Source organism: Haliotis asinina, chromosome 6, assembly GCF_037392515.1.
Source record: "Haliotis asinina isolate JCU_RB_2024 chromosome 6, JCU_Hal_asi_v2, whole genome shotgun sequence".
In the NCBI taxonomy this organism is placed as follows: Eukaryota; Metazoa; Mollusca; class Gastropoda; order Lepetellida; family Haliotidae; genus Haliotis; species Haliotis asinina.
Window position 1 is genome coordinate 59805296 of NC_090285.1, and position 15245 is coordinate 59820540.

At 38.7% G+C, this 15245-nt stretch overlaps 1 pseudogene; it reads left to right on the forward strand.

The window, feature by feature from the left end:
- Positions 1 to 11152, forward strand: part of LOC137287983 (tenascin-N-like) — a 44595-nt pseudogene extending 33443 nt beyond the window's left edge.
- Positions 11153 to 15245: the final 4093 nt, after the last annotated feature.

A 15245-nucleotide genomic window follows, 5' to 3' on the forward strand; every position in this document is an offset into this window, starting at 1 on the left:
CATTCATTTTTTGCCATGCAGCCACACTGAAAACAAACGTTGACTGAGCAGTGAAACTCGGTGAAGACAGAAACATGGTCTATTAATGTAACACTGATTAGCCACATCAGTGGTCAAGCATCCAAAACATGCCCAATCTTAATATCTAGAATCAAAAAGATGATCTGCAAACACCCGCTGGTTTACAATTAATAAGAGATAGCAGAAGTACGTTCTTGCCCCCTCGTTTGGCAGCAAACGTCATCCCGAAGACTATAGGACGGGGGTAGCCTATGCGGTGCTCGTCACGCCGAAGAGCCGGGTCCGATTCCCCCCCTGGGTACAATGTGAGAGGTTCATTTCGGATGTACTTTCACTCTCTCACTAACTTCAGAAATGTATATACTTGTGTGTACAAGGCAGTCAAATGGAATAGATTATGATTGTTTTGGAACATTCCAGATGACAACTAAACGTTCTAAACAGAACAAAGTCCACCATATATTCCTTACAGTTGACGGTAATAAATTCTTGACAACTAACTATTGTTCAAGCACAAATTTTTACAGACGTTATCTCCTCTAACAAATGCGCGGGGAAACCTCATATTTGTTCTTGTCTATTAAACACGGTCTTTCCAAAATTTAGGCCTCGCATGAAAAGCATTTAGAAGTGGAATGCATAAGAAAAGGGAGATTAATGGATGTATACTTATCTATTGTGAATAACACTAAGCTTTTCGGAGCGCATGCATGCTCCTGATGAACGACTTCATGAAGGAGCAAGTATAAATATCGTGTTATTCACAACAAAGAAGTTGAGATCCATAAGTCTTGCTTTTCCTAACACAGCCTGCTCTATCGTCTCTCGTTATGAGGCTTGTCATGATCTCCACATTAGCTTTCGAGAAGTATCCAGTGCGCAAATTCGCCTGGAGTGTATTGCGATATTGTCAAACAATGCATTATATCAGACTTGCAGATTTGAAAACAGTGTTGAAATTGTTTCTGCCCTCACACTTTATTGTAATTGCCGCGCGAAAATATTTTGAATATATCAGTGGCAAATGACAGAGACTGTCTTTGTAAGGTACTGACTATAATTCAATGGGGGTTACTATGGTATTTGTTCAAGCATGATCCTACCGACTACTTTATCCTCTGGATTTATATGTGTTATGATTTACTGCCGACAGTCAAGTGAGAGGTCAGGATTCTTTGTCCCAGCGGTATTCGGAGATTCATACGTGTGCGTGCAAAACCACTCACTCAACACCAGCGTCGACCTAAACCATCCAGTTTGGATGAAACAGACCGTAATGAACAAATGAATGATTTATTACATAGTCTGCCGGAACCGTATCCGAGAGATGAGTGACTCGAAGGCGCCTTTGTGTCATTCGTGACAATAGTCCTCGCGTTCCTCATACTCATTCTATATGTTTTCTCTATGACTAGGTCCGTCTCTACAACACAAGGTTTGCAGGCCTTGTTGACAGTGTAAGCGTGGACATAGTGGGAGGTAGTAAGTATTGAATTACTTACTTGGTGGTTGACTGGACACTGAGATTTAAATGCAATGATATCGTTATTATTTATCACACTCAGCAAACCTATCGTTGGTTAATAACAGTAACGAAACCATTTCCTGTAGCAAATCTTTCCGTGCCGTATAACTTATATAGTTTTGGAATGTGTCCTGTAATGTGTTAATTCACATGTGAATTCACCAAACTTCACCTATATGTATAATTTGATGAATTACGTGAATTACGCCTTACGTAATAATTGTATAAGTATGATTTTATGTGAGAACACATTTCTTGTGAGGGGTCCCGATTGCATCTAATTAACATGGTTTAAATTGTAGTAATATCAAACTTGAAATGTAGCGTTTTCCAATCATTCCTTTGATATCCAGGATCAGTCATTGTAAATATTAAGCTCCTGTATGCGATAACGTGAGTGTTTGTTACTGGGAACTGACGAAAATGTGTTCTGCACTGGGCATGTGATTTCCAAAACCAGGTAGTTTTGTACAAACGGATGTGTTATTGACTATTTTCGTGTTGTTTTTTTCTGCCCCAAAGTTGTTAGTACAGCACTGTGTGAGTGTGCGTGCCTAGGTGCGTGCGTGTGTGTCTTTTAAAGCAGTGAGTGATGTCATTGGATTAGCAAGAACTGAGTAAACCTTTCTAGTCGTATGATATCATTTTGGTCATTTGTTTGTTCTCTAAAGACCAATCCTTCAATATTCTAGCGTGTATAGTCCACGTTAGTACAGGAAGGAAACTGACAATGTCTATTCTAGACTGGGTAATCGTGACAGAGACAAAAACAAAGAACTCATTCGAGAACTGACTGTTGAAGACCTCTGCAAATGTCAGACCACTTCGTAGTGTTTCTCTCTGTCAACAAGGAAAGGCCAACAAGACTGAAAACTGATACTCGAAACTCTCAATTGTACGAGGTGAAACCGAAGACTGTCACTAGGTGCTGGATGCAGAGCCCAACAGTGTCATCGACTCGCCTCCAAACTCTGTTACAAGTCCTTTGATGAGTATAGTTCAAGTGATGAGTATAGGTCAGCTATTTCCGGTCATTTTGATGGAACACAACTTTTCTCAAGCAATGAAATCAAAAAGATTACTACGTTTCTGTCAGATAAGGGTTGTGAGCACGACCGCATACCAATTCAACTTGTGAAATCATGCCAGGAAGTTTTAGTCCTTCCAATAACCAACATTATTCATCTCTCGATATCATCAGGTGAGTTGCCTTAAACCTTTAAACAAGCTCTGGTGAGACCCTCCCTGAATAAAGGTAACCTGGACCAAACTACCTACTCTGAAAAACTACAACCTACAAGCCTGTATCTAATCTCCCATTCGTCTCTAGGGTGTTAGAGAAGGTTGTGTATACCCGCCTCTCTGAACAACTGAAGTAACACAACCTGTTTGAGAAACATCAGTCTGCATACCGACCAAACCACTCCACCGAAATGCACTCATGAAAGTCACCAATGGCATTCTAACAGAAGCAGATACAGGAAATGCATCAGCAATGGTTCTTCTAGATCTTTCGGCGGCCTTTGACACTATTGACCATCACGCACTGCTGTCAAGAACAGAAATGACCTGAAAGTCAAGGGCATTGCTCTCTGATGGTTGCTACCTAACAGATCGATCACAGGTAGATACGACAGAGAGCAAACATCAAGGCCAGCAAATCTCAATAGTGGCGTCCCACAAGGTTCCGTGCTAGGATCAGTGCTGTGCTCTGTGTACACTCCACTCCACTGGGAAGAATAGCAGATAACATGGACATGGATGGACCAACATGGACATGGATGACTAAAGACCTATTGAAATGTAATGAAAGTAAAACAGAATTCCTGCTTATTGGATCAAAAACAAAACTCTCTAAGATCAGCTACGTCGCCTTCAGGCCCTCCAAAACACTGCACTGCTGTAAGAATCATAACAAAGTCTAACGTCCCTGATCACACTACTGCAATGCTAAAAGATTTACACTGGCTACCAATCACCGCAAGAACTGACTACAAACCTATTGTAATGACAAGTACAAATGTCTCAACGGAATGACTACCTCGCAGAGTTATTGTCCTGTATCAGCCCTCGTCCTCACTGAGATCACAAAACCAAATGCTTGTGACAATCCCAAACATCAAAAACAATTTTGAAAACAAGTCACTCGCTCTCAGTACAGCAATGAAATGGAATGTGCTGCCGCTTGAACTCAATCAGACATCTCCCTAACATCTTTTAAGACTGCCCTCAAAACATATCTGTTCAAGTGTCAATTTTCCATCCTAGGCGCATAGAGCATTTACTAATGAATGATGCGCTACATAAATGCAATTATTATTACCGTTATTATGAACGTCACAGGTAAGAATGAAGTCACCACAAACCATTTCCGTTTTCACAATTTTTACAGTTACTGTATTATGCGTGATGTAAGTGCAATTGCTGTTTTGACTGTGAATGTACAGATACATTGTTTGACTGAGATTTGACTGAGATCCCTAAACAGGCAGTGATGGCAGAGTTTCAATGAATACCAGATGTGTATGTATGGTTATTGTGAATGAACGGCTGAGAGATGTGGTATAAGTGTTACAGTGAATGTATAGGCATAAGTGACTGAGATGGTAGTGTATGAAAGACGGTATGGCAATGACAAATTTGAAATGGAATGAATGAATAAATAATTAGTGAGCATGTTTTGTAGTCAATATATGCTCATATGCTGTTTGTTTGAATGAGTGATTCGTTTGATGTTTTAGTTAATGCATAGGTATGTGTTGTTTGTGTGAGTGGGAGTGGTGTTTGTATTATACGGGGATGTATGAGAAACTGAACGGACGTTTCTTATGTGTATACTAACTTATTCAATTATACGCCTGGACAAAAGTTACGCAACACCAAATTCATATATCCTTATTTGTTAGTATGAGGGATTTGTTGGGCACAAACATAGGTGGTTTTGGCAACATCGATCTTTCCTAGACTTATTATCGCAAGATAGATATGATCAAGTATAGAAAACGTGAATTTGTTGAACTTCGTTCCCTGCAACCTGTGAAGAGTCCTGTTTAAAGTACAGGACTTCGATCGACGTTCTTAGATCAAAAGTAAATGAACCTTTGTTATGGCAAGACGTCGCCTGTCTACTGCCAAACGACGACACATTATTGACTTCAAGATAGTGGAATGTCTTTGAAAGCTATTGGTAGAGGAACAGGTCCTCACCATTTGATAATAGACCGTTTAATTGACAAACACCGACAGACGATTGGTGTGAGGGATCGCCCAAGATCTGGCAGGCCGACAATAACATCTGTGAGACAGGACAGACGGGACAACTGGTACACAACTGTGGTGTCGTATCAGATCCAACTGGAATTTGGTGCACTGTAGACAGATGCATTGGTCCGATTAGTGCAGGTGCTTTTGCGGATCCATGAAGGTGGAGTGTGGGTTTGGAGACAACAAAACACTAGATTTGCCGCTAAAAGTATCCATACAGGTCTAGCATTGGAGGGAAATCAATCATAATCTGAAGTTGTATATCCTCCGACTGCTAATTGCCTCTTCTGACATTCAACTTTAATGGTCAACAATATCACAATATCAGAATACCATCTTACGTCCAGTTAATATCCCTCATTTTCATAACCACCTTCTGCTCACAAGACCTCTCTACATGGACGGCAATGATAGACCCCACTTAGCCAGAACGGTACCCAGTTATTGATACAAAAAATCATTGCTACCCTGCCTTGACCAACAATGCCCGTTGATCTTACACCGATCTTACGATATTAAATGGACAATGAACATTTATGACACCCAGTATGGTCAGTGTTTTTCCTAAATTATCTGCACTGAGGATAGTTTTAACGTGTTGATTTTTCTGTTAAAATATGTCATTCAACTACGTTTCATTTCCGTGTACGCTTCCTGAATCAATGAGTCATTTTGTCATAGTTTACTTTTGTCATTTGATATTCAGAACACGTTTCTTTCTTTTTTTTTGGTTTATGACACTACAGAAACTTTCCCTCAATCTCGAATGTTATCACTGAGAGTGTTGCCATGTGTTTTTGTCATGTGTTTTTGTTTATTTAACGTAGTAACTAAACTAACGTACCAACTTACTAACCAGGCAAGCAAACAAGCAAGCAACTAACCAACCAAATAAGGTGTCCATGTTTTCTTTGTGATGCTTTGACTAAAGTATAGCAAGTCAACACTGAAGACTTCTTCACTTTCACGTTTTATTGTTTATTTTGAAGAATAATCGCATATTTATTGAAAAGTATCATTTTTATATTTTTCTTCAGTATAAGAAATATAACAATGATAGGATAGGATTTTGTACTCGAAAATCTGTATGCAATCTGGGTGTGTGCAATCTAGGTGTGTGCAATCTAGGTGCCCAAAACGCATGAATATATGCAGCGTGCACAATGGGTCCATACTATTCCTTTTCATTTTTCTTGAAAACATTGAGTTTTCCGGAAGGTTGAAATTGCAAATTCCGCCATTGTCCAAAAATCAATAATGCAAGAAACAGTCCTCTTGAATACATAAATATTTTTTGTGTGTGGAATATTCCATGATATATTGAAATCTTTTAGTAAATGTACCAAATATAAAAAGAACAGGAGAAAAAACATTGAAAAATATGAATTTTGTTTAAAATAATAAATTCGAAACATTATACAATTATAATATTTAAGTTTATCTTATTATGCAAAGTAGTAGCAATTACAACAGCAAATGTTCTGACATGAATGTACCTAAAAATCATCCATTTTGCGTAATTTTCACATATGTTGGAATACCCGTTAACTTGACACCCGTTGCTATGATACTGTACTCATCAACTCTTCAAAAATGTAACTGAGATTATATGTATACAGAGTAAAAGAATTATGACAGCGCGAATGCTTTTGACAATATTCTGACAACAGAATATTAGCATTTTCGTACATTTTAACATTCTATTCTGGGTCAGTTTCATAGAATTCTTATTAACGGCAAATATAATGAAAAATCTTGAGGGCAGAATGAGTTCTGAGTCACGTGACATTTTACAAGGCCAAATAAAGAGAATTACAAAATTTCAAGTGAATATGAAAATTTGGACTTAACGAACTCCGCATGAGTCTTAGGTGGAAAGCTAATGAAGCATCACTGTCCATTTCGCAGCCCCACGACAGTCTCTAGTTTCGGAATCTGTGCGAAAAGGAGGTGCAACAGAGGAAACGGTGTCACTGAACATCTGTCCGCGGTGCCTATATGATCGAACCAATGGTCAAGTAAACGTCACTGGGTTGATAGTGTGTAAGAAAGGAGGAAGCTGTGGAGAACCTAGTGAGTATACTGTAGACGGAAAATACGTTTAAATCTCATATAGTATGCTGATTTACCTTCCGCATACCTTTGCATTCCGCGATCTGTAGCCCGTATTTTATGTTGTATCTGCTGCTTTAATTAGAATGTGTTAGCCTTCTTTGCTAGTTTTATATCCATATCTGTGATTCCGGTGTATTTTACTGTCCTTCGTTGACAGGTTTTATTCTTCAAAATGTTTTTATTTTTATTGTTTGTATAAATTCTTTTCGTCACTATATGGCTGAGATATTGTCGACGTGAAAGTTAGATATTAACTCACTCACTCAAATCTCACATAGCGATTACTTTTCTTATTTGCACTTGAATGATATATTATTCGGATCAGCGCCACTTGAATGAGTAGGAAATGAAGTATTCACGTGTTGACGTTTTCATTATCTCCCTAACTCCGTAATGGCGTGTATATTATGTCGCAAGCAGTTTGCTTTGTGTGTTGTTTATTCGCTGCACTCAGCAATATGCCACATATATGGCAGTGCAAGCAATTTGAACATTTTCGGAAATTGTTAATGTGAATAAACTGACACAAATGTTAATGCACGGTTCTCTTGAGGTTGAAATGATATATATGATGTTGAAATGATATTTATGTTGAAACGATTCTTTTTGAATACGTACATGGTACTAATTATGCAGGGACACGTCGATCAACAACCTCTGCGGCGGACTATAACAAATTTCTTAACTGGAATGCAGCCGGTCAAAATAGTTTCAACGTGGATTACAGGGCAACAAAACAGGACTGGCTTGCTGGAAAAGAGAGTGGGTATGAGTATGAGGGTAGAGCATTACATACGAGATACCCACGTCATAATATGCTCTTACGGTTAGGGTGAATAGAGTTGGAACTAATGGAGTTAGTCGCCGTATGATTTTTGGTTTATTTGGTTTTTGTTTGTTTTGTTTTTCGGGGGTTTTTTTTATTTACAGGAGAATCAAAGTTACATTTTACTCTCGGAAATGAGGATTGCAGTGGAAACACGAAAAATGTCTTTTGCAATGGGAAACTTCCTACAGGGCAAACATTTATGTAAGTATATAAAATTTACGAATTCACAAACTTGTGGTTTAAAGATTGTGTAAATGCACTGAGGACATGTTCAATGTTTCTGTGTATTATTAGTACAGAGCCTTTTGTAGCAATGTATTCCCCATTTCAGTGTATATGCATTCTCTTGCACGAACCATGGATGCACCACGAGCAACGGAATAGTAATAACAACAGGCAAACAACAAGTGCCTGTTGCTGCAGTGGTCGGAGGTGTCGTTGCAGCGGTAGTTGTCATACTGGTCGTTACAGGCATCTTTATCATTCTGCTACGGAGGTGAGTGTGATCTATATGAAAAGCAGAGCGTAAAGTAATGATCACACCCTGCTTCCAGTTTGAGGGAATAAATGTTTATGTTTAAATGTAATTGTGAAAGTACACTTCATTATACGTCCATGCGCTATTTATTATCGCAATAACATATTTACATTTTGTGTGATAACCTTCGACATTTATCAAAATAGATCTGAATGGAGAAAATGAAGCTTCTTGGGCAAGGATTAACACCATTCGTTATAGTGACAATCACTAGATTGTCTGGTCCAGACTAGATTTGTTTACAAACAATATCCTACAGCTGCATTACTGCTGAAACAAATGTATGCTAATGATACAGTCACAATTGTACAACCCACTCAGCTTTTAGAGGAAATTACTCGGGAATGTTGAAATGTTTGTGTTCTCTTTACTGTAATCAAACTATCAAACTCACAAGTATTCTTTTTAAGCAAAACGATTGATTTTTACATGCACCTTGCACTATAAATCCTGATTATGCAATAGCTTCTAGTTCAATCCTTTTCTGTTTTTGCTGGCAGGTTTTAGTCAACAAATATACACTCAGCAAGCAACAATGTCAGCAATATTTTAGTTATTCTCGGACTTCCGCGATCTACCCGTAATTCCGTTACTCGTTAGTACTGGTCTGCACCTGCTCTTACGCTTAATCAACCATGATGACACTTTCGACCTCTAGCTACAGGACAGGTCCTACTGGTACCTGCTCGTCATCAAGATGTAGCATAGGCAAACGTTTTAAGTCAAGGACGTGTATCACTCACTGAGTCAAAAATGAGATAATAATGTGATGTCTTGCAGAAAAACACACAAGAAAAGTTCCAAGAGGAGCAGAGATGAAGTCCACGCAAGGGATGAAGTCCGCCCCGAGCAAGATGACATATACGACCAGATTCCCGATTGTCAGGTGGTGACTGTTGACAGCAGTCACAGTAATGAGGGCTATGTAAACTATGCATCTGGACATTCCACTCGGAGAACAGACAATACCTATGACGCACTTGCCACTTACCAGAATGCAGATGCTCATGTTTATGGGAGGATTATTATTGAAACCAGATTTAAATAGAACTACAAGTAGCATATAGCGAAACGATAACCATATATTCTTCAATGCAACCATGTAAAATACAAGCAGCAAACCTGCGAATGATGAATACCCATAGATAAATGTTGCAATAGTAAAATGAATACCATATATTCCCAAATGCAAAAATGTACACTACGTGTGTGTGTGTGTGTGTGTGTGTGTGTGTGTGTGTGTGTGTGTGTGTGCGTGCGTGCGTGCGTGCGGTGAATGCTGTAGCTTCAATAATCTATAGAAATAATTACAGTTTTCAGACTCGATACCGCATTCCTTTTCCTTGGAAGATCTTCCCGAGATGGTAATTGATGATCGCTGCTATGAAGATTTTTTAAAAATATGATTAAGTAATAACAATCATGATTTAGGAATTAGACACGAAAGTTAAGTTTAAATATTATCAATGAAATTTGACTTTAGTTCATTTGCAAGACGTAAGCGACTCCGTTCATTGATGCATATGGATAACTGTTGCGTGGGTAAAGAAGTCGTTTCACTAATTACACCACATTAATTAAAATATTCGTACAGTGACGCTTTGCGAGTTCATTCATGATATCGTTAGGAAGTGGCAATATGTAAAATTTTATTGGTGTTGTGATATTTGCTCTTGTATGACTACTGGAGAGCTTAGATACTCTGTAACTATTCCCCTGTCAGACATTTATTCTAAAATAACATTAATGTGTAAGGTAAAGGAATACATGATCGAGTCGATTGTTTGCCAGCGTGACTGTGGAGACTACAAGATACCTGCTTATAGTACATAATACACGTATCTCGTTAGCGTTAGTCTCCGGACAGTCAGGTAACCATACATCTTTATATGGAGTATCTGCCACGGCCATAAGACTCACCACGTTGTTGGCCAGATAACGGATGTCAGGACGTTGGTTTATTTACATTGTGAGCATCTTTATTCAAAAACAGCATTCGCTATCGTAGGGAAAGTTTTCTGTGCTTCTTGAACTCTCTGATAGGGAAAACATGCTCACATGGAGTGTAGTTAGTCCGAAAAACGTCTTGGTAAGATATTTATGACAGTGAAATAACGTCTTTTGTTCCATCCGAACTGATGGCTTTAAGCACTAACTACCATCACCAGTTGTTATCACCCTTGTTAAATACAGTAACTGGGCGGACACGAGGGCTGTCGACATCAACAGTCGACATCACCAGTGTTAAATACAGTAAAGGTTGGACACCAGGGCAGTTGACATCAACAGTCGTTATCACCATTGTTAAATACAGTAAGTGGGTGGGCACGAGGGCAGTCGACACCATTTTTAAATACAGTAAAGATTGGACACTAGGGCAGTTGACATCAACAGTCGCAGAAACTAGTCGACAACTGCAATTAGCAAGTTGACACATAAAGTTGACAATGTGTCTTATAAATACATAGACAATCAAAGAACATAAGGCATCTGTGAAGACAAAAGTCTCCAAATCAACCACTCTAAAAACTCGTCCGATTCAGACTACAAGATAGGAAAACTCTTAAAAGTAATTACCATCAAACAGTTCAACAGGACTGAGATAGCGATCAGGGTTAGTATACTCCTACAGCTTACCATATTATAATCATGAATAACTCTTCCCCGCGCTGTATCACCGGTACCATTACCAATTTCACGGCACTGTTCATCGACCTTTAGTTGTATAAGTTCATAAATATTTCATGCATATATTCATCTTGTGAATAATGTTGTGCATATGCTTGCTTGATAATAGTGTTAACATGTACACTGGAACGTCACATCTACTGCAATAAAGACATTGTCTTTCCATATAAAATGTCATCGTACAATCTTTTTACTGCCACTTGGAGGCGTGTGTTGTGTAGCTCAGACATCTTTACATCTTACTTCCTGAATCATACATCCTTGTAGTTGTAATCACATGTCCCAACTGCTTACCGGTCCACTTCAAACTCTATAAACAAGTACAACGGCATTAACAATGTTTCATTTTGCAGGTATGCTTTACAAAGACGTACAGCGGCAAGTTAATTGTTCCACTGAAGAATACGGGAGAGCATGTTAAATATTATAAGTTAAATGCATTAGCACGCCCGTTGTGTCTCTTTGTCGGAGATGTGTCAAATTTAGTATTTCTGCTATAAGGCATTTTGAACATTTTGCTGAGACACTGCACGCTGCCATTTAAGAATTAGTTGATAATACAACTAAGAAATGCGTAATAGACTGATTCAGCCCCTTCAGATAAAGCCCGCCCGCAATCTCTTGTCTTCGAAACAGAAGATTGTACACGTAGCTTTAAAAAGTGCACCAACTGTTCAGGAAACCATTCATCTTTTTCGAAAGAGTGCCCGATTTGGAAGGAACACATGGAAATTAACAAGATCAAATGTACCCGAAACATCAGTTTTTCTGATGCCCAAAACATGTTAAGAGATCTGAGATTCCAGACAGTTATGCTTCTATAATCAAAACATCAACTGAATCAAGCCATAAAATATCTACTTTATCCACAACTGTCAAACAAATTTGACTTGGGTCAAATGTGATTCTCCCCAGCCTTTATATCCTACCGCATCGTCTCAAACTTCGGAGTCACTTCCTAGTGAGTCACAAAAGCAGTCAGAGTCTTCTTCTGATCTTAAGCCATCCTCTCAGTCGCGTTCACAATCTCAGTCGTCATGGGATACTCAGTCAGCTGTTACCAGCAAAAGTAAACTGAGTCATGAGGCCTCAAAAAAAAAAAAAAAAAAAAAAAAAAAACAAAGTGGAAGAGCCCCGAAATGATCGGAAAATAGAATACAGCTACACAACAGATATGGATCTCTGGAGGACATGGACGTGTCTGAAAACGTCCATTCTAGGGCACATAGCCTGTCGCCCTCCAAAAAGGTACGGAGTAGATCCCCAATAAATCCTCCCAAAAGATAGTTTCTTCTTATAATATTATACAGTGGAACTGCAGAGGGCTAAAGAATAATTTTAATGATTTACAGCTATTGATCCAGGACTTTATTCCATCAGCAGTCTGTCTGCAGGAGACATATTTAAAGCAGACGGATACTTTTGACCTACGCCATTTCAATGCTTACCATTCTTTTTCACCCCTGGGCGAGAGGGTCCTATTATTCTTAATACTGGTGTCAGGCTGTTGCCGTGCGACGTACTTTACACGTTGCACTCACACTATGCTCTTTATGTATATATCTCACCGTCTTCCACACTTCAGAAGACCGAACTTCAAAATTTGTATAACCAACTCCCGTCTCCTTATGGGAGACGTAAATGGGAACAACCCACTCTGGGGTGGTACAACTACTAATGCTAAAGCTAAAATACCAGAGGAGTTCTGTTCCGAAAATGACATGTATTTTCAATGATGGGTCGAACACATATCTACGTCCTGGCACAGGAACATATTCAGCCCTTGATTTATCAGTTTCTGATTCAAGCCTTCTAAATGAATTTGAATGCTCAGTTCATGATGACCTCTGTGGGAGTGACCATTTCCCAATATTACTAAAACCTGTGAATCCATCTGATGATCCTCCATCATCAAGATGGAACATGAAAAAGGCTAACTGGCGTTTATATGAAACTCTGTGCGTTGACAGACTTAAACCTGAACTTTTTAATAATGTTCCTGATGCTACTAAACGTTTTTGTGATGAAATGAATGTTATTGCTCATGAGTGTATACCAAGTCCTTTGCAGTTCCACATAATTGCAAACCATGGTTCAATGATCATTGTAAACAAGAAGGAAAGGAAAAGGGCAGAACACTACTTCCGTCGACACCCCATGGTGCATAATTTGAATAAATTTAAGATTGTAAAATGCTAAAGCACGGCGTACTTTTAAACAAAGCCAACGCCAATCTTGGCAACGATATATGTATCGAACATTAATTCACGTACGCCAATGTCTAAAGTCTGGAATACGATCCAAAAAATCAAAGGTAAGGGCTCCAAATCCATTATTCACCACCTTAAAGATGGAAACCAGTTATTAACTAATGAAACCGATATTGCTAATACACTTGGCAAAACATTCTGCCTCGTCACATTATGAACCTAAGTTCCAAACATATCAAAAACAGCAAGAAAAGAAAACTATTAACTTTAATTCAGATAATGGGGAAGACTATAATGAAACTTTTTCATTACATGAGCTTTATACTGCACTTGATCAGGCTCATGATACTGTTTCAGGAGCTGATAACATTCATTATCAACTCCTGATCATGAAGCACTTGCCAGATACATGCTTAGAGACGCTCATATATTTTTGATAATATTTGGACATCTGGACAATTTCCTTCGTCGTGGAGTGATGCTATCGTTGTTCCCCTTCCTAAACCTGGACGTGATCCGACTGATCCTTCCAATTATAGGCCAATTTCACTTACTAGCTGTGTTTGCAAGACCATGGAAAGCATGATCAATAATCGACTTGTTTGGTACTTGGAAACAAATAACCTAATAACAGATATACAATGTGGTTTCCGCAAATACAGAAGTACCATCGATCATTTAATGCGTTTAGAATCTTTTGTTAAGAATGCCATAATTAATAAGCAACATACAGTGTCGATCTTTTTCGATCCGGAAAAAGCATATGACGCCACTCGGAAACATGGGATTTTAAAAGATTTACATGACTTCGGATCGCGAGGCCGATTGCCTCGATTTATAGCCAACTTTTATATAATAGACAATTTCAAGTTCGTGTGGGTTCTACCCTGTCTGATGATTACAGTCAGGATCAGGGTGTACCACAAGGTAGTATTTTGTCTGTTACACTTTTCAGCATCAAGATAAACAGTTTATCACAGGTTTTAAACGATTCATTTGATGGATTACTTTTTGTGGATGATTTTAACATTTCATGTCGTGGTAAACACATGCACACTATTGAACGGCAAATGCAGTTGTGTCTAAACAAGATAAATAAATGGTGTTTGGAAAACGGCTTTAACTTTTCTAAGTCTAAAACTAACTGTATACATTTCTGCCGTAAATACAAACCACATAAGGACCCCGAACTGTATCTAAACTGCACACCTATTAAAGTTGTAAAGGAGGTCAAGTTTCTGGGTCTTATATTTGACACCCACTTGACGTTCTTGCAGCATATTAAATCCGTTAAGGTTAAATATGTGAAGGCACTCGACTTGTTAAAAGTTGTTTTCAACTCAAAATGGGGAGGCGATCAAACCACCCTTCTTCACTTATACAGATCACTCATTCGCTCCAAACTTGACTACGGTTCCATTGTATATGGCGGAGCCTGTAAAAGCAGCCTGAAAATGTTAGATTCTATCCACCATCATGGTCTAAGATTATGTCTTGGATTTTTTCGAACTTCTCCCGTTGACAGTCTCTATATCGAGGCAGATGAGCCATCTCTCTTTCAGCGACGTATAAAATTATCTTTTCAATATCCTACAAAACTATACTCTAACAAATTTAACCCTACATTTAATTGTGTGTTTAACCCTCTTTATGAGGCTTTATATCACAAAAAGTCTTCTCTTATTCAACCTCTAGGGCACAGAATTAAATAATTTCTTTCTTCGGCCGGCACTGAGCTGGAAAACATAGCTCCATCCCGTCTTCTTTCTTCTCCACCTTGGCAGTTGGCTAGGCCACAAGTTGACCTGACATCAACTCCTTCCCGTCTTCTTTCTTCTCCTCCTTGGCAGTTGGTGAGACCAGAAGTTGATCTAACACTGGCAAAATTTAAAAAATCAGAAACTAATGAATTGCAATACAAACAAGAATATAATCAATTATAAACTAAATATAGCAATTGCAAAACCCTTATTTACAGATGGTTCCAAGGACGTTGGTGCAGTGGCTTGTGCCACTGCCATTGGATCCAGAACAATATCTTCTAGACTACCAGAT